At 37.0% G+C, this 21,657-nt stretch overlaps 2 pseudogenes across 5 annotated transcripts; one reads left to right on the top strand and one right to left on the bottom strand.

Moving 5' to 3' along the window:
* The first annotated feature begins 13,769 nt into the window (after positions 1-13,769).
* Positions 13,770-17,567, top strand: LOC143572606 (putative alpha-amylase 2; annotated as a pseudogene). Its single transcript, XR_013142292.1, has 14 exons — positions 13,770-14,250; positions 14,334-14,394; positions 14,591-15,201; positions 15,289-15,320; positions 15,397-15,529; positions 15,623-15,720; positions 15,898-15,942; positions 16,035-16,140; positions 16,231-16,357; positions 16,468-16,583; positions 16,690-16,766; positions 16,836-16,971; positions 17,058-17,126; positions 17,215-17,567. The product of XR_013142292.1 is annotated as a putative alpha-amylase 2 (transcript).
* A 2,907-nt stretch (positions 17,568-20,474) lies between these two features.
* LOC143572601 (mitotic-spindle organizing protein 1A pseudogene) lies at positions 20,475-21,416 on the bottom strand (annotated as a pseudogene). 4 transcript variants are annotated; one of them, XR_013142289.1, is made up of 2 exons: positions 21,206-21,416; positions 20,475-20,824 (listed from the first exon to the last, which is right to left on the bottom strand). The product of XR_013142289.1 is annotated as a mitotic-spindle organizing protein 1A pseudogene, transcript variant X4 (transcript). The 4 variants fall into 4 exon arrangements; XR_013142288.1 differs by having other exon boundaries at positions 21,199-21,416; XR_013142287.1 differs by having other exon boundaries at positions 20,475-20,832; positions 21,199-21,416.
* Positions 21,417-21,657: the final 241 nt, after the last annotated feature.

The raw sequence follows: 21,657 nt of genomic DNA on the forward strand, positions 1-21,657 counted from the left end.
AGATGAACATTCCTTCTAGGACCAATCAAGTTCTGATGATCCGATCTGCTGGTGTAAAGAAGCCTAAACCCAAGAATCAGGGTTATAAGGGAAAAGGCAAGAAGAAAGTTACTGTTGCTGCCAAATCTGCCACCAACACTAACAAGAAAGTTGCAAAGGCACCGCCGCCGCCTCCTGAGGAGCGCCAGTGCTACAAGTGCAACAAGATGGGGCACTGGATGCGTAACTGCCCCGAGAATCTAGCTGAGATAGCAAAGAAGAAGGCCAATGGTGAAGGCACTTCTCGAGGTATTTCCATATACGTTATTGAACTTTTCATTGTCTCTAGCAACACATGGGTATTTGATACCGGATGTGGTTTCCACATTGTTAATGTCTTACAGGAGCCTGAGAAGTGGAAGAAACTGAATAAAGGCAGCATGGAACTCATCGTTGGAGATGGGAAGAGAGTGCCAGTTCTGGCAACTAGAGTTTTTCATTTTACTTGTCCATCTGGCCTAGTTTTTCCTTTGAATAATTGTTTGTATGCTCCTGGTTTGACCAGAAACATCATTTCATTTTCATTGTTGCTTGAACACGGTTTTAAGTACGTTTTTAATGGCATGGCTATTTCTGCTTACTTATACGATATCTTTTATTTTGAGGCTAAACCTCGAAATGGTATTTATGAGATTGATGTTCAACCAGATAATAACGTATATCATCTTTCAAAACGTATCAAGACTAGCATCAATGATACTTTTCTATGGCATTGCCGACTTGGCCACATAAGCAAGGCAAGAGTTAAAAGACTCCAATCCGAAGGGATTATTAAATCCATAGGACTAGACTCGTTTGATGATTGCGAATCTTGCTTAGCTGGCAAACTCGCCAAAGACTCCTTCACTCACAAAAGTGAACGAGCAAGTGATCTGTTAGGACTCATACATTCTGATGTATGTGGACCTTTCAGAACCATGACTAGAAACCATGAAAGATACTTCGTTTTCTTTATCGACGATTATAGTCGATATGCTTATGTGTATCTTATGAAACACAAGCATGAAACTTTTGAAAGGTTCAAAGAGTTTCAAAACGAAGTGGAAAAACAACTTTGTAAAACCATTAAAATGCTTCGATCAGATCAAGGTGGAGAGTATCTCAGCTCAGAGTTCATCACTCATCTAAAAGAGCATGGAATTGTTTCACAGCTCACTCCACCTGGCACACCCCAACATAATGGCGTGAGCGAGAGGAGAAATCGAACTTTGCTAAACATGGTTCGATCGATGATGTGTAGAACAAACTTGCCTCACTCCTTTTGGGGTTACGCCCTTATGACCGCCGCCCGCATTGTCAATGTAGCTCCAACTAAGAAGATAGACAAAACCCCATATGAGATATGGCACAAGGGAAAGAAGCCCAAATTGTCTTACCTTAGAGTATGGGGATGTGATGCTTACATCTCAAGTGAGTCTGATGACAAACTTGATCCCCGCGGCGTAAAAGTTGTTTTCGTCGGATACTATAACCAAAGCGGTTATTACTTCTTTCATCCTGATACAAATACGATTTCTATCAAGAGGAAAGGCCACTTCCTTGAGGAGAATTTTCTCGATCGAGGAACTGGAGATAACATTGTCGATCTTGAAGAAATTCAAGAACCACAAACAACCGCTGAGGAAGTTGGAGCGTCTGATCAACAAGTTGTTGTTGCTGACACATCAGACGTGAACACAAGCGTTCGCAGAAGTAGTAGGACTCCCGTACCAAATTCTAGATACTTATGGCATCTAGATGGTCCCGAAGTCTTATTAGTAGCCGGGTATGGCGAAAAGCCTACTAACTACAAATCTGCTATCTTGTATCCGGAATCCGAGAAATGGCAAGATGCCATGAACGCCGAGATGCAATCCATGCAGGATAACCAAGTTTGGAACTTGGTTGAGCTACCCCCCCCCCCCCGATAGTCGGGCAGTAGGGAGCAAATGGATTTTCAAGAGAAAAACCGACATGCATGGAAATGTGCAAACCTATAAGGCACGGCTAGTCGCGAAAGGTTTTACTCAAACTCAAGGTGTTGACTATGATGAAACCTTCTCGCCCGTTGCTATGACTAAGTCAATAAGGATATTACTTGCCATGGCCGCGTACTATGACTACGAGATATGACAAATGGATGTCAAAACCGCTTTTCTTAATGGACATCTTTCTGAAGATGTCTTATGGTTCATCATGAAGGTTTTATTGATCCAAAATATCCTAATAGGGTTTGCAAATTGAATAAGTCCATTTATGGACTTAAGCAAGCATCTCGAAGCTGGAATCTTCACTTTGATAAGAAAATCAAAGAGTTTGGTTTTGTCAAAAATGAAGATGAGTCTTGTGTTTACAGAAAGGCTAGTGGGAGCACTATATCATTCCTCATCTTGTATGTGGATGATATACTGATCATTGGAAACAACATTCCTATGCTTGAGGAAGTTAAGCACTGGTTGGAATCTTGTTTTGCAATGAAAGATCTTGGAGAAGTCGCATATATTCTGGGACTAAAGATCTATAGAGATAGATCTAAGCGGATTCTAGGGCTAAGTCAAAGTACTTACATAGACAAAGTAATGGCACGCTTCTCAATGGAAAACTCCAAGAAAGGAGCTGTTCCAATGACTAAAGGAACCGTGTTGAGCAAATCGCAATCTCCGGCAACGGACATTGAATCTAAGCATATGCAAGCAATTCCATATGCTTCTGCGGTTGGTTCTATCATGTATGCTATGTTATGTACTAGACCTGACGTCTCATATGCCCTGAGCATGACCAGTCGTTTTCAACAGAATCCTGGCATGGCCCATTGGACTGCTGTAAAGAATATTCTGAGGTACTTGAATAGGACCAAAGATATGTTCTTGGTGTTTAGGGGAGTGGAAGAGGAGCTCACTGTAAGGTGTTACACTGATGCTAGCTTCCAGACTGACCGAGATGATTCTCGCTCACAGTCAGGTTTCGTTTTCACTCTCAATGGAGGAGCCATTTATTGGAAGAGCTCCAAGCAGAGTGTAGTGGCGGATTCTACCACCGAATCCGAATATATAGCTGCATCAGATGCTGCTAAAGAGGCTGCTTGGATTAAGAAGTTCATCACCGATCTCAATGTGGTTCCGAGTATTCGCAAACCAATCGAGGTGTTCTGTGATAACACAGGTGCTATTGCTCAGGCCAAAGAGACCAGATCTCATCATAGAGCCAAGCACATTCTAAGGAAGTTCCACCTCATACGGGAGATACTGGAACGAGGTGACATCATAATAAGCAAAGTAGACACAGATCAAAACCTAGCAGACCCGTTCACTAAGCCGATGACTCAGGACAAGCATGACCAACACAGGGATGCTATCGGTCTTAGATTGGCTAGTAATTTGTTTTGATTTAGTATTTGGATGTATGAACTTTTAAACAGTTATACTTTTGAGTCCACTTTTGATTTAATGGTTAAATGCAAACGTTGAATATTATAACTGTGTTCATTTTAATACGTTTAATCCATGAATATTGTATTCTAAGTTATCCGTAGTCGGTCAGACTCGTGGGAGCGATTCTGAATTAAGACTATTCTGACTTTGGACTCAAAGGGTTGACTTCCAAACTCACAGACCTCATTATGAATGACGTTGGATGTAACTCGCATCAAATCATCTTCATGGGTCTTAGTCATAAGATGCATTTGATATTGGTATGCTCATTTAGTATCCTTAGACCTGAGATACATATTAGAACTTTCGTTTACTAAAGGTATTCTTTGATCAGTGTCAAACGCTGTCGCGTAACTGCCAGTCATAAAGACATTGGTTGGGAGTATTCTGAAGTTCAGTGGGAGTTGTATGTAATCAAGATGGGATTCTGTACTCTTACATGATATGTAACAGTTAGACATCATGGCGCCTTCGTTGATTCAAACTGGTAAAGTGTGAGGCCTCACCCAAACTTACTGTGTGTTTGATTGGACCACTTTGACTCGAGAACGAAAACGATAATGGTTGAACGCCATATGAGATTGATCTGATCCATGTCTCATTGTTCAATTGGTGTCTTATACGGAAAGGATAGATGTGACAATCGTCAATTTCAGGTTAACTCCGTTAACCCAACTCCGTCAATTCAAACTTAAGATCACTGAATCTATAACGCACACTTCATTACATTTAAACTAGGGTTTAAATGACGCTTAACACTCACTACATGTGTAGTCTTTCGGGATTTGCACCGAAACGCAAACGAGTTGACGCAAACGATTGATGAATAAATGAAAAACGTCAAAACAGTAATTATGTGATAACTATGTGTTAGACTTATGTGTTATGTGATAACATGGTTATAAACATAAACTCAAGATGTAAACAAGTTAGTTTAAGCTAGGAAAAGTAATACTTAGAAGTGGAGGGGCCAAAGTGTAACATAGTATTCTATAAATAATAACAATAAACAAACCCTAACTTATTTTCTTTTCTCCCTAATCCCGATCGGAAACCCCAAACCCCTCCCTTGGCTGCCGTCGACTTAGACACACATATACACCAAGAATTCAAGTGTTTTGATTGAAGAATAAGGTGCTAGGAAGGTATAATCGATTATCCTATGCATCCTTTATACTTGATTTTTATGTTTGTTGGGTTAATCACAAACCCTAGCTGCCGATTTTGATATGGTGTTGTGTTACTATGATTGTTGTTGATTTGATAATGATATGATAACTAGTATTGATATTGTTACACGTTAATTGTTGTGTCTTTGATTTGAGTTCAAACAAAAACCCTAATCATGTATGTAAATGTGTAATTGATATGCATGGATGGTGTTTATGGAGTCTAGAGTGTTATATGAATGCATGATGGTTCATAGATAGTTAATATGTTGAGTTTGGATGCAAACAGTTTCTGGACAGAATGTGTTAGTGATGTTAAATTAACTGTAACGAGGTGTAAAGGTGAAAATTGGTTGAGATTATTGGTACTACAGTAAACTAGGTTGAGTCTAGTTTCTATAGAGTATAGACTTGTAATTTTTGGACAAGTAGAAGTTAACTTTTATGATTTTACAAAATCGTTGTGCAAAGCTGAGCTGTTAGACCTGCTGTTAGGTTGTTTTGTAAATGTTATATCTCATGAACTACGAGACCAATTGGGTTGGTTCCACTTCTGGAAGTTGACTCATTGAGTTAGGAACCTAACCCAAGTGGCCTTTCATTTATTGGATTTTTCGTTTAACGGGAATTTCAAATGACATTCTGTTGCGCATGAATTTGACTGCTATGAGTTTGCTGTAATGATTTGATGATTGTGAGAAAACTATGTGGAATAAAAAATATAATAAAATATGTTCTGGAAACCTAAGACATATATGCTTCTGTGATGATTTTTGGTAAATTAATTGAGATGCTATGATCGGTGGAGTTGTACAATCTTTCAAGTAGGATTTCTGTCTCGGTGAAACTAGCTGCTGAGTTTTGTGAAAATGCATGAAACATGATACTTGCAAGTTAATTGTCGTGTTTTGACCAAAATGCCCTTGCGGGGAATAATTGCTAATTGATTGTAATGATTTGACCATATTGCCCTTACGGTGAGTAATTGCTAGTGATGTACTTTATGAATACGTGACACGTAAACAATTGTTCACACATGTATTGTATCACGAATGTACTTGTTAAAGTCACACACGATTCACAAACGAAACACGAAACATGTTATGTGCATAGGTATTATGTGCCGGGTCTAGAGACTCGATAATATTCCGACACTTAGAAAAATCTCTTTGTTGTTTTAGAACGCTAGAGAGAGTTTTTCTGTGACGCGCATCTTGGTGATTTAATTTGGGAATTTCTTCGCAAACAGTGAGTTTCACTTTCCCCTTTTAAACTTTTTAAACGCTTTTCTCTTGGGGGGAGATAACATACTCCGAACGCATTTAAGATTTTGTTAATATAGATTATATATCACTTGTAAAGACTAAGTGGCAAACGCGTAAACTAAAGTCCTTCATAACATCGAACCGGTTAATATTTGGATAATAGCGAGTCATTGTTGAGTAGTACTACTGGGTTTGACAAACCCCACCCAACGCTAAACTCGACTGGAGGTCGAGCGGGTGTAATATTGGCTAAACACATACCATGGTCTGGATGACCTGGTGGCAAGGCAAATGATAAACAGTCAGCTTCGGTGTCGAACACTTAGTGATACTTGTTTTATAGGCTAGCTACCTATAGATATATAATTGACATAACACTATCTGTAACGCAAAACGCTGTAACGCAAAACGCTGTAACGCAAAACGCTGAACGCAACGCTAAATGCTTTATTTTTATATAAACTTGTGAACTCACCAACCTTGTGTTGACACTTTTAGTATGTTATTCTCAGGTAGCCGAGGCGGGCGCGCGGTTTAGGAACATGCATTGCTTGAAAACGCTTTTGTTATGCAAACTTATTTTTAACAGTTATCATTGGTTTTAAGTCGTCCTGCGTGACGCAACTTTTGGTTAAGGGTTTTTACGCTTCCGCATTTAATTACTCGTAAACGTTTTCATGGTTTTGAAACCTTGTTTTATGGTTTGATTATAACTAATGATTCCGATCCTGTTAGTTCACACCCTCTGACGGTAAAACTCCGTTAGTGGATTTTGAGGGTGTGACAATAGATGACAACGATTATCATATTTTCTTTATCTTGCAATAGTGTATTCCAAGATCCTTTGGTTAATGAATTTAATATATCATAACCTGTTGGGGGCAACCATGTGTAGCTAGAGCACCGCTGGTTGTCAGCGTTGAGAAACTTAACCGAATCCGTCCAAGTGGGAGACTGTTGGAAATATGGACTGGTCCGCTTAAGTCAACGCGGCCGACCGGGTTATGACCCGTGAGAGTTACACCTTGGACAACGAACTAAAATCCGCTTAAATGGTTTAACCGGTAAATGACGAACATATTGTGACGGAATTATTATTTATAATGGTTATAAATAATAAAGTTTATTTACTGCTTAAATAAACTAGTTCGGGCTTTTAACGAGAGTTGAAACGAGTTGGACTTGGGCCCGGTTAAGATTTATTATTTAAGATTATGATAATTATCATATAATAATAATAAAAACCTAATACTTGAAAAACAAGAAAACCCACCGTCCCCAAAAGTCTATATAGACTCCAACAATATTGGAGTTAAAAAGGGATTTTTAGTTATCAGGTCTCTCGTTACGCAACCAAGTCACCGGCCACTATTAATTTATTTGCCGCTGCCAAACTTAACCTCAGCCGTCGTCGCTGCCGATAGTGTTTTGACTCGTACTCGTATCGTTTGTAACTGGATCCTGTACGGTTCCGTTTATGGTGATTACTCGTTTTTATATTCCGCTGTGTATTCATATATTAATGTGATTAATAAATTATGAAACTAATTTAATTAAACCGGGTTTAATTGTTAAACCGTTGACTGATCACCACTGGAACTCAACAGATCAGACCTCATGACATCCCCTGAGAGCTTTCCGGGAGTTTAGCAAGTGTCCGTTGTTTAAAAATAAATTATCGTAACCCTTTGTTAGCACCCTGCTATTTTTTCCAGTAACTTTTCGTTTACTTGTGGTTCGAAAAAATTGTAACCCCTCGGGCTCAGGATTTTCTAACGGCCATCCCCATTGAAGGATTAGGCCAACGTATGTCGGGTTTGGAGTATCGGGCTATCCTTAAGTACCGGTTAATGATCCCTATGTTCCCGACTTATGAGCCTTGCCCAATTTGTCGCAAGGTGTGTTTGGATTCTTTTGGTGACCATACGGTGCATTGCAAAGAATTGTCTGGCTTTAAATATAGACATGATTTGGTTAGGAATGTTCTATGTGATGTTCTTAAACGGGCAGGGATTTCTGCTAAAAAGGAGGCCCGTGTTAACTTTCTCACGGATCCTCTTGAAGGGAGGTCTACTTTACGACCAGCTGATATTCTTGTATTCGGGTGGGCCGGGGGAAACACGCATGTGTGGATTTTACAGGAGTGTCTCCTCTTGTTGGGCTCAAGGACCGTGGGTTTGTTGTGGGTCAGGCTGCGTTGAAGGCTGAATCGGGCAAAGTTGTTAAACACGAGAAAGCTTGTTTAGATAATCAACATGTTTTTCTACCATTTGCCTTTGATATATATTGTTTTCTGGCTCCAGAGGCTATGAAATTTTTTAGTAGGGTTCAACGTGTCGTATATGGAACCTCTTCAGCTTCTAGGTCCCTAAGCTTCGTTTTTAGCAGGATTGGTTTTGCTATTCAAAAGGGGGTTGTGGCGCAGCTTGTTGCCCGTTTGCCTGCCACTTTATTGTAATCGTTTTATAGTAATTTATATAAAAAAATTTAGATAAAAAAAATAAAATATCATTCTTTTATAACTTTAATTTCTTAGACCTTCACCAATCGTGGTGGTTCTTCAACTTTGGCATAAATGTACCCAAGGTTTTCATCGGTTTAAAACAAGAGTACTTAGCTATAGATAGTACTTAAAAAAGAGAGCATTTTTGTGAGAGATGGTGTGAACGTCCTACGAGGTCTTTGTTTAGTGGAATTTTGACGGGAAAAATCTAGTGTTGTGTAGAGGTGGGCAAACAAACCGGTTAACCGAACCAACCCAAAAATTAAACGAAAACCCAACAGGTTTGAAACCGATTATGTAGAAACCGGTTTGGAACCGACTGAAACCGCAGGTTCGGAACCGGTTTGTAATTTTCTCCACCAAAACCGGTTTCAAACCGGTTAACCATTACAAACCGGGCAAACCTGGCCAAAACCCAAACCGAAACCGATCAAAACTCGAACCAAAACCGATCGTAACATGGTAAGAAATCGGTTTCAACCCGAACCGAAACCGATCATAAACGGTTTTGATTTTTATTAACCAAACCGAACCGGTTCCTAAACTGGTTTTGAGTTTTAAACCGGTTTGTGCACCTTCTAGTGTTTTATATGAAATTTCGGGAAAAGTTATTTGAGTAAGAAAAGAAATTCGAGTGTGCCGAGAAGGGACGCATGCTTCTGTCTTGTTCTCTCTTAGGTGGATCCGGGCCTATTAAATGTAACCAAATAAAAAACCTTAACAAAATTAAAAGAAAAAAAGCACGACGTTTGAAGATATAATGAATAAATCCAGGTACCTCACGTGCTCTTCTTTCCAACTTTTGACTCATATGGTTTGTGAAACTTGTGTGTGTAAAAAACAAGAAATACATACTTTTTTATGTCTTTTAGGAAAATTGGGCCTTAAGCGGCTGCCCATCTACACATGTTACGGGCTAGCTCTTGAAAATCCAACACGAACACGGACTGCCAAAGCTCTTGGAAGTATTTTACAACAAGGTTTATTGGGTTTTAGACGGTCTAAGTGGGTGTTTGGGATTTCTTATTTTACTTACTTATAACTTTTCATTAAGTTAATAAGTTACAAAATTGTAACTTATGAAATTTTTCCTCTCATAATATAAGCAATCTCAAACACCTTATTATTTTTCAAAAGGTTTATAAGTTATAAGTTGGTGAAAATAAGCAATCCCAAACACCCCTTAAATGTTGAATGACGACATACAAATGAGCTAGGCAAGCATCAATGTTTTTCATTGTTTATAATTTTGTTTTTAACATTTTTTTTTCAAAAGAGAGTCCGCTACGGTTTTGGTTTAACACAACGAGCCACGGACAAGGGACAACCGACTAAAACACTTTTAAGTTGTTTTTTATATAGGTATCAAGTTTTTTAGGGACAATTTTAAATTCTTGAAGGGCTATTAAGTATTAAATAGTTTATTAAAGGTAGAGAACGTGCCAATTTCATGAAAAGCACGAGAACTTTGGAGAAAATAATTAGTTCTAGAATTTAGTGCATACTTCTATCGAGATTTCAAATCATTTAGGGATCCACAATATCATTTCTCACAGTTTAATAAAATCATCCATAGTGGATGGTATTATATGACGTTTTGGATTCATAATGCTTGGGAACACTCCCCTCTAGACATTAGGGATGGCATTATGGTGGTAAGCGTTATGAGTGGGGTTTTATGAGTGAAAGGTAGAGAGAGGGGGAGGAGAGAGAGGCTTTTTGAGGTAATTTTCCCACTACGCCCACTTTTTTGCAAAATGCCCAAAAGTTGACTAGGAGTCACATGGCGTAAAATGCTCGGATGTTCTTAGTTATGACTACGCATGGTGTAACCAATAACATAAAATGACTGTAAGAGAGGGTGGGGACACCAATATGAGTAAATTGCATGACTTCTAAACCACATGATAATGTCGTCGCCACCTCATGTGAGTAAGGTGTATGGATTCATTCAATGACAAAAGTTTGTCACGTAAAGTTATATGGTACTTGTGGGTAGGTGTTGCTAGTAATTTTGTAGTTTGTGGATACTTGAGGGTGAAAATTAGGTGGCAATACAGGATTGAGCGGTATATAGGTAGTACCTACTACCTAGGAGTGTCCCTTCCTCCTGATAAAGAATTATTGACTTACTAGGATAGAGCCCGTGGATACATAAGTGGTTAAAAAACAAAACCAAAAAGTTAAATTTAATAACATATTAATAACATACATAATATCTTATGGACTCGTAAGATATATTTAAAATCCTAAAATAGATAGATTAATAAGAATAATTTGTATTTTTATTTTAAAAGAAATCAAAATGGAAGGTTGTGAATCTATACCAATGAAGAAAAAAAGAAACCTAACATCAATTCATTATAGTTGAGTTGGCAAGCCACAAACATTATAAAAGCAATAAGAATAAAAACAACGACATTGTCTCACATTGATAACAATAATCTTAATAATATGAATAAATAGCGGTTTGTGAGTTTTGCGGGTGGAAACCATTCACGCTTCTCTTTTAAAAATAGCAACTCGCGTCATTGTGGTTGTCGGACGGGATCAATTTGTGTTCCTTTTTTTCGTTTTAAAAACAACTTAAATGACTTTTATCCCTTTTATGATTTACCAATTACGTCCATGTGTTTTGTATCGATGCAGTTTGTGTCCCTTCGTCCATCTCCCTCCGATTTTAAAAATAATAAGGGATATTGGTTTTTAATACTCCCAACTTTTCCTCATTGGTAGATAGCACTCCCAACTTTTGATTTGTCACCCACCACTCCCAACTTTTACCCTATTTTCCTGTACCATTCCCCGTCAAAATGAATACTAACCTCGTTAATGTTTTGGACTAAAAATGTCATTCAAATTAGTTGAGGGGGTAAAACAGAAATTTTGTTTTTAACACACAACCTCCATTTCCAGTAACCTCGTTTTTCCGGCGACCTCATTTTTTCCGGAGATTTTGAGTTTTCCGACCATCTCGTCTTTCAGAACACCATATCCATCATTTCACCGAGCTTCACATATGAATTTGAGTTTTCCGGCGAGCTGCAGGTTTCCGGCGAACACCATATCCATCATTTCGCCGCCTACCGCCCCAAAACCGCAACCCCCGCCCCCGTCACCACCAGTGTCTCACCCAGCCATCTTTCGGGATCGCCTGCGTGCCGGAAAATCGAGTTGCAGGTTTCCGGCGAGCACCATCTTCATCATATCTCCACCGGTACACAATCTTCATGATCTCCATAACCTTTTTACACCTCTAAACCATCTCCATTTTCTAAAATACGAGATAGTCGGAAAACTCAAATTCGCCGAAAAAAAGAGGTCGCCGGAAATGGAGGTTGTGTGTTAAAAATAAAATTTATGTTTTACCCCCTCAACTAATTTGAATGACATTTTTAGTCCAAAACATTAACGAGGTTAGTGTTCATTTAGACGATGAGTGGTACAGAAAAATAAGGTGAAAGTTGGGAGTGATGGGTGACAAATCGAAAGTTGTGAGTGTTATCTACCAATTGGAAAAAATTAAGAGTATTAAAAACCAATATCCCTAATAATAATAATAACCAAATTCCAATTTTTGTGCACAATAATTATCATGACCTAATGATATTCAAAACTATCCATTAATATTACAATGTACAAACCACAAGAATGTTGAAATGACGCATATACCCTATTTTATTAGTAATTTAATGGAAAGTACTAAAACCGTGTGAAGGATGGATGCAAAGTGATATTGCCCAACAATCACATGGGTGCACGCTACTCATTTTTTAAAAAAAGGACATAAGTTATTCTTGAACTCATGGGAACGTGAACTGCGGTTTACTCTTAACTATAATAACAATGATAATAATTTCATTGTTACTTGTTTTTATGATGAATATTACTAATCATGTCTTTCCTCCACTGAGTTTGTGGTAGAATATATGTGACAATGGATTAACGTCATCGTTGATTTATCATCCATCGCAATTTCGCATCTTGACAGTCTTTTGGTAGTAGTGTTGGTTCAATCTGATATGGAATAAAGGCATCCATAAAAAAGTTATGTTCTCTAATATTAGTTTAAAATAAAAGAATATTGGTTTTTATAAGTCTCAACTATTGTATTTTGGTCATTGTCAGTCCCAACTAACGAATTGGTCACTGATGGTCCCAACTTTTAATGTATTTGTTCCTAACGGTCCATGGCTAACAGAATCCTAACGCCGTTAGTTTCAGATCGCCGGAAAAACGTTTTTGGTCGGGAAAGTCAATTTTTTGCCGGAAAACACCACCTGAACACCGCCACCACCACAAGTTGACTCACCGCCAACCAACCACCATCACTTAAGCACCATCAGCTGATTTCGACGATGGTTTTAGGGTTCCGGCGACCTCAATAATTGGGACTTTTACCAGGAAAATGTTCCTAAGGTATGATACAAAGTTACCATGAGTTTGAGACAAAATTGTTGAGTTTATCGGGAAAAAATGTGTGTTTTCCGGTCAAAAACGTTTTTCTGACGACCTGAAACTAACGATGTTAGAATTCTGTTAGTCGCGAACCGTTAAGAACAAATACGTTAAAAGTTGGGACCGTCAGTAGCCAATTCGTTAGTTAGAACCGACAGTGACCAAAAGAAAATAATGAGGACCAACGAAAACCAATATTTCTAAAATAAAATAGTAGAAATACATTAAAAGTTGGGACCCGTGCGCACCGAAAAGCCACTCTGCTTTCTTGTTAACAATTAACAATTCCTTCCCGTGGATATCTTATATTGATGTTGCTATCCAAAGCCAAATACTCCTTGATCCACCATTCAGATCACTTTCCTATTTTCAGGTCAGACTTTGTTAATGTTGAAGCTGTTCCGTTGAATTTGTATATTCATTTGAATGTCTGTTCAATGAACTTATGTTATATCTTTTCATTCCGGTGTGCGTGTGTATGTTTTGATTTGACTGACTGACTGACTCCAATTGTATTATACCCCTCAGATTTTACCTTTACATCCGTTGTTCATCACACTGACAGGTTTCTGTAATCCTTACGAAGAACTCATGCGTGATCTTTAAGTCATATGGATTTCTTTACCAATTCGGATACTATTATGAATTCCACGTCGAAACCTAACCGCTCTTTTTTTGCTTTTGGTGGGGATTTATACCAATTAACCTAGCTTAATAGGATAGCTTGTTGATAATTAATTACGTTGCTAGAATTGGTAATGTGATCTGTGTTGAAAGTTATTAAGTTAATCTTGAAACGAGTTAAAAGAGAGTAGAAGGTGTTAAAGTGGCAAGTTTAGTTTTTTTTTGTATGTTTTGCATGTATCTAGTCTTTTATTTAAGTTGGATTACTATGGTTAATTTAGTATAAATAGATGAGTTAGGGCCTTAGGTGTCATTGTTAGTGTGTCAAGATTTATAATACACATAAAAGAGTCGATCTTGGTTGAGATCAAATTCCGTGTTCGTGTTCTTGGAGCTGATTTCCAACAATCTAATCATGAGGTTTTCTGATTGGGAAGAACTTAATGTCGGTTAATTGTTTAATAAGTTAATGCTTAATTATTGTCTAGTGATCTGCCTATATCTCTGGATACCGTTTAACAGTGACGGTTTCATGTGATGGCCTTGGGTTTGAAGTTTGATTCTGCTTTAGACTCTTATATATTTGTTTGTTGTAATTCTAAGCTTTGATGTAATAATTTATTCTCTTGACAGGGATAAATGGCTACAATCTCAGTAACAGATGTTGCCTTCAGGACCCTTCCACGCCACCCTTTTATCTCCTCAAGCAGTCGCAGGTCTAATTTGTATGTTCATGACAAGAGATATTCCATGACCTGTAGAAAGCACTCCAATAGTAAAAGGTTTATGATTTTAAATTACAGTGTTATTCTGTTTACATTTTTAGTTTTTACCTCAGTTAGAATCCTACATGTGGATGTTGCAGAAAGATCTTACACAAAAGAGAATACCTGTGCAATTCAAGGGCTGCAGTGTGCTGTAGTGCGGTATGTTAATATCATTATATGAAAATACTTCGTTACTGCTGTGAAATTCGTGGTACAATGCATTAGATTGGCATCAGTTACAGAAAATAATATTTGAAATATATATCAATTTCAATGATCCTGTCAACTTAATGCAGACAGAAAGCCAATGTGCACAATTGAAATTCAAGATTATTGTGTGTTCATCTTTTCACAGGGTGATTCTGGTGAGGCTTCTATAGATAATACAACACTAGAGCTCGATGAAGATGACCTAATCACAGCTAAACAAGCACTTTATGAGGCAATATCCAGACAAGAAGCCTTAGAAAAGGAAAAACATCAACTACTTGAGGAGTTGGCTACATCTAAGCTTAAGCAACAAGAACTTTTGTCAATACTAACACAAAACAAGAAAATGACAATCACGGAACTTGCACAATCTGTGGATGAAGATGAAACAACTGTCAATGGTGGAAGATTAGCCCTGGTAGTTGATGATAATTCTCAGAAATCAAAACTGATTAATGACGGCCCATGTAGAGAAATACCAGATTGGATGGCTCGAAGGATAGGTTCTGTTCATCCTAAGTTCCCTCCTAGAAAGATTAACTTTTCTGAAGTCAACACATCAAACTTCAAGTCTTTGGAATTGCCTAATCTTGCTGAAGTATGGTCAATAGCACAAGCAAAACCAAAAGATGGCGACACATTTAACTAATCGTGTAATTGAGAAAGAAGTAATTCAAAAGAAACGTAAGGCTTTAGAACGTGCTCTGCAGCGGAAGACAAGTCAATGGCAGGAGACTCCAGAAGAAGTGAAATTAGGTGCTTTTTTATTTCATCATTTAGCTTTACTAAACCGTTATTTCTTGTCTGTTATGTATAATTTCAGTTATTCTTTATGTCACGCAGAGCCAGGAACTGGCACAGGACGTGAGATTGTGGTTAGTAACCTGGTTTAGACTTACTACAATTTTTATTTCTTTAAATGTGTCTCTTATAAATCTTTATATTATGAAGTTTCAAGGTTTTAATTGGGAAAGCTGTAGAAAAAAGTGGTACCAGGATATGGCTCCAAAAGCTTCAGATTTATCTAAATGTGGGATAACAGCAGTGTGGTTACCTCCACCAACTGAATCTGTTGCTCCACAAGGTCTTCATTACTTAATTATCCTCTTTTTTTTTTTCCTTTTTTTCATTCTTCTTTTGCCCAAATGAATTGAATTAAAATGATTAATGACTCCAGGGTATATGCCTTCTGATCTCTACAACTTGAACTCCGCATATGGCACTCAGGATGAGCTGAAGCATTGCATAGCGGAGATGCACAACCACCATCTTTTGGTATAATTCTGAAACAAAAAAAAAAGCTCGTATAGATGATAAAAAAATTGTAGCAAGAAAAAACTCTTTTTTCTATATACCCGTCGATTATTTTGGGTTGACTTATTAAAATCATAAGTTCAACAACCGTTTCTTTATCTTTTTTGGAGATTGATATATTTGTTTCATGTTTCACAGGTATTGGGTGATGTTGTACTAAATCATCGGTGTGCTCATAAACAGGTGAACTACAAACTGCGTATTGGTTATTTTCAGTTATTTTGTTTAGACATAACATCTCATTGTATAATTTCGGTTCTTTATATTGATCCCAGAGTGAAAATGGAGTGTGGAACATATTTGGTGGGAAGCTTGCATGGGGACCTGAGGCAATAGTTTGTGATGATCCAAATTTCCAGGGTCGTGGAAATCCTTCAAGTGGTATATATATAATTATCTACAGCACTTATGATTCACCTATATATGCATTTCTATCTGAATCACTTTATTTGTCCGTGCTATGAATTGCAGGTGACATATTTCATGCAGCACCAAACATTGATCATTCTCAGGATTTTGTAAGAAATGATGTAAAAGAGTGGCTGAACTGGCTCAAGAGCAATATTGGTTATGATGGCTGGCGCCTTGACTTTGTGAGGTGAATGTTTCCAATCAGTTTTTCTATTATCATTATATAAGTATTATTAGTATTATTAATACACACTTTTTTCAGTAATCTTATTAAAAATGAATAATTTTGAGTGACAGGGGATTCTCAGGTTGATATGTGAAAGAATACATTGAATCTTCAAATCCTGCATTTGCCATTGGAGAATATTGGGATAGTCTGGCTTACGAAGGTGGTAATCTATGCTACAACCAAGGTAAAAAAATAGAACTTAATGCTAAGAATGTTTGATTAGTGAGTTGACTTCATATTTATTCGTCATTAAATCACCCTTAATAAATGGCTTGATTATATGTTCTCAGATGCACATCGTCAACGTGTGATTAACTGGATCAACGCCACTGGTGGTACTTCATCTGCATTTGATGTCACAACAAAGGTAATACATTTGTTTACACATAAATCCTATGGAAAATAGCACAATTGTAATAGTTATTGTACTCTGCAGGGAATACTTCATGCTGCATTGCATAATCAATACTGGAGATTAATAGATCCAAATGGAAAACCAACAGGGGTAATGGGATGGTGGCCTTCACATGCTGTCACGTTCGTTGGAAAATCATGATACCGGGTCAACACAGGTCCACTCTTAATCTTCATGTTTGGGTCAATGGTTATCTTTTAATCATATGATAGCTTAAAATGTAAATTAATAATTTTGTTACAGGGTCATTGGCCATTCCCACGAGATAAGCTTATGCAAGGATATGCATACATCTTAACCCATCCCGGGACGGTAATTTTGTGTTTTTGAATACGAGTGGCCCATCTTTTTCTTTCGTTTTTCCAAAGTGCTTATTTGTTTTTTTCATTCTATTTTGTAGCCTGTGGTATTTTATGACCATTTTTATGATTTTAGGCTTCGTGAGGTGATAACGGAACTAATAGAGGCTAGAAAACGGGCTGGGATTCACTGCAGAAGTCCAGTGAAGATTTACCATGCGAATAATGACGGGTATGTGGCGGGGATAGGAGATACATTGGTGATGAAGCTTGGTCAGTTTGATTGGAATCCTTCAAAGGAAATTGATTTGGATGGGAGTTGGCAAAAATTTTTTGATAAAGGGTCAGATTACCAGCTCTGGTTGAGAATGTAGTTCTTATATATTTATTTGTATGTATAACATTAAACTACTCAAATAATGTGAAAATAAACTTTAATTAAGTGCAATATAACTTTATTACAAAAAAATGACTTCTGTTGTAATTATTTTAACGTTCATATAAAATTGCTTCTGCCTTCTGCTATGGAGATAATTAATAATTACGTTCATATAAAATTTCATTTAATATTATTGTGTAGAAACTGGAAAAAAAAATGTTTTGATAAAAAATATCAAAACAGAAAATATAATTGAAGATGCGGGGGATCGAACCCCGTGCCTCTCGCAAGCAAAGCGAGCGCTCTACCATTTGATCTACATCCCCATTCTTGTTTTTATAATTTATGAGGTATATTTAATTCTCAATTTTAATGCTAAAAAATTCACCATGATATGATATTTTCATTTTTATTTTTAAATACAGGGTTTGCTATGTTAACTGAGTTGGTTGGCCAATCAGTATGACACGTTTATGCAGGGGGTGTTAATTGGGTCAATCTCTTCGGGTTTGCCAAGTTCAGGTTAGTCGGGTTTCGGCCTTCAGTTTAACAGGGTCGGGTTAGTTGGGATATAATAGATATCTGGCTGCAATATGTTTTATTTTTAATGATTGGGTTGTGAATAGTACAATGTAGTTATAATGGTGCCATGTAAAAATGTAAAGTTTATAGAAGACGAAAAGAAAATTAAGCTAAATAATCCAACACCATTCATCCTTGTGAAAAAATGTCACATTGGTTTTAGAAAAGCCTAATACATGCATGTCCGATCAGAGATGAACCATGAAAAGGATTAGGGGCCTGCAAGTTTTAAACACATTTTATAACTCAAAAGAGAAAATAAAATTAACTTCAACATTTCTGTAATCAAAGAAAAAAAGATCACATCACATGAATCAAACAATTCATTCAAAAAAATAAGCATAACTGTTAATCGGGTATTCGGATTAATTTGAAACCTGACTTAAAAAAACGAACAAGAAACCCGACCCTAATAAATGATTTAATGTGTCAAAGACAAGAGCCCTAACTTGTCCACACTTGTAATCATATCATCTGAACACGACTCGTGTAACACATTTATCTATAAAAGAAATCAGACGGAGTTGAGAGTTGGTTGATGAGTTGCAAACTTGCAATTAATGGATTTTAGTTCTTGAACAAAACTCATTTTTGTGTCGTATTTTATGTACCGACACTTTGGATGTTTATTTTTAAAGAAAAAAAATGTATTAATCGGCTCTTAACTAAATGTTCTATACTTGCTCCGGTCACCGTTGTTATAGATTCGATGTTGGTAATCATTATCATTTTATAGAAAAAATATATAATTGACATAACCTATTTTAAGAGTTGAGAGAAGCAACTAATGAATTAATATTTGTGAGTATTTGTGAAGAAACTCAAAGTTTTCAACAAAGAATAATGAAGGTTTCAAGATAAAAGAAACAAAATATTAATTAATTTGGAGATGCGGGGGATCGAACCCCGTGCCTCTCGCATGCAAAGCGAGCGCTCTACCATTTGAGCTACATCCCAATCTATGATTTCTCATCCCTTCAGTTTTGTATAATTTAAAATTTCAGTTCTAAAGAAAACAAGAAGCTATAATAAGTTCAGATTTTCAGTACAATCCAAAAATCAAGTCTGGTTGGTTGGCGGGATTGAATACGAGAAATTCACATATTCTAATTCAAAACAACTCATTTACTTAACCAAACATACCGGTAGAAAATGGATTGAACATGCCAACTCAAACACAACTTAGTAATTATACTCAATTGCATTAACAATATTAAAATGTTTTAATTTTGGACATCACAGTATTACTTGGTGCTTTATCTCTCTTATAGTTAGAGGTCACACATCATCGACTATGCCAAAAGTATATCATACGTTAAAGCTAGTCTAATGCACAAGTCGTACCAAAAGGGCAAAATTGTCTTTTTATATTAACATTCCAACACATTTTTTGCAAAAATTTTAAAAGAAACTTATAAATTTGGCAATCTTGTTCGGTTTTTCTTTTTTCCACACGACAGATACTTTAGAGTTTCTTCATCTTGATGGTGGCCTGGCCAAAGTGAAAATGATTTGGGATATCTCATACGCTTATTTGAATAATTGATATATATTGTGTGTTTATCTCCTGCGTATCAATCATTCAAACAGTGTGTGTGTGGCACGGTATGAACAAAATCCATCATCAAATATAAGATAAACATGAATGTTGGAACCAAACCATTCGCATTACAAGTAAACATGAATTTCACTATATGTGAGCAATGCAGTTACATGTGGGTAAAGAACAAGTAGAAATTGATGACTTTGAAATGAAGTCAATGGTGCGTTTCAATCTACGAACCATCCTTTTTTTTAACGACAAGAATTATATTAAAAAACTTCCACTAAGAGAACAGAACAAAACCCGATACAAATACGGCCCATTACAAGTTTGTTTTTTCGTAACTTTGTATCTAGCTACTTGCTAGATGCTGTGTTTTTCAAGTGTTTAATGATTAATGAAATTCACATGTGTAGCCACTAGCCAGCCACAATCCAGTTCATCTATAAACAAAACCCAACCCAGGTAAAAAGTCAACTAAAGATAATATCACAATATCACATTATCATTTATCACCTGCTTTTTTTCTTCTCTTTATATATAAAGTCTTTTTAATATGTTTTGATTTATTTTTTTCTTCGGTTCACATATATTCACGCATGATCTAACTTTCTCAATCTCTCTAATTAAAGCGTTTGAACACTTGTTATAGATGTTTAAAAATGCGCAGCACAGCCCGATCAACACAACACGACACATTATGTCAGCTCTACAATTCATCACATGCAAATCTAAACACTCATAAAACAACGTTGTCACTAGACCTCGCATAAAACAACGTTGTAACTTGCGCGTGCGTATGTATCTCTAGGTGTTTGTGTGTGTATACGTATAAATGTGACTGTGTAATACAAACATAGAAATTGCAGTCATTTCCATAGCATAAATTCCATTTAAATGTTTCATAACGTTAACGAAATTAACATGAAACCAAAACACATCAAACTGGAATCCTGAAACAATACAAGACTTAACATACACATCATTTACTTGACGGTGTAGAGTACGTCAATGGCGGGTCCCTGCGGAACTCCTTGACCACTGCAGCAAGTGCCTCCGGGTTGAAACCGAGGTCACAGAGTGCAATGAGCACAGAAAGAGTGTGGCGGTCTAACCCGGTCTCAAGAATATTCGACATCTGAAAAACTAACTCAAGTGATTCCTTTGCGGTGCGTGCAGCATCTTGATCCATAGAATCAACCTAAGACTTACAAACTGCTGCAAATTCAAAAACCTAACTATGAAATATGAATCAAACAATTCATGATAGTTTGACATGAAGATCACTACTGAGAATCTAAAATATTATAAACACTACAGAATTTGTCAATTTAATCTCATTTCAGCTCTATGCAGTTGATATCGGTGATACGTTGGTTATCGGTCCCTTGGTAAAATATCGGTCATAATATCGGTGATATCCATGACTGATCTGGGTCGGGTCACCCCTGGGCGGAATTAAGCGAGGAAAATTAGATGAAAGGCATCGTGGATTCAAAGATTGTATATGAGGTAGATTCGATATCAGATCTTGCGAATGAATCAAAGCTGTATGTATCATAAATAAATTTTGAATTTTACCTTTTACACGCAGTTGAAACGGATCTGGAACTCGGACCACAATAACACAGTGACGGAGGTTGTGTTGCGACGGCGTTACGGTGGTTGATTTGGGCGAACGACGGTGGTAGGGTTTCAGGACGTTGGGGATTTGTTCTGGTGGAAATGAAGTAAAGCGGGTCGATGGGTCATGTACGGGTCGCCCGTTTTTCTATTTGTAATGCGGGTGCGGATTAATACTAAACCGAATGAAGCATCGTTCATGTTTGTTCCTTTAGCATTAAACGTGTTCACGAATGATTCGTGAAGACTAACTGACATAAAATCTTATTTGTGTTCTTCGTTAAGAAATTAAACTTAGATACGAACAAGTCACAAACGCAAACGAGTATGTAAACTTTACAATCCTACGTGTGAGTGTTGCCTGATGAGTTTCCTTATTCTTTTACTTGTATTTATATTAAATCCATTACTTTATTT

Source organism: Bidens hawaiensis, unplaced genomic scaffold (genome assembly GCF_021521415.1).
Source record: "Bidens hawaiensis isolate Kalapana, Puna unplaced genomic scaffold, B.hawaiensis_p1.1 tig00025979_1, whole genome shotgun sequence".
NCBI lineage: Eukaryota > Viridiplantae > Streptophyta > Magnoliopsida > Asterales > Asteraceae > Bidens > Bidens hawaiensis.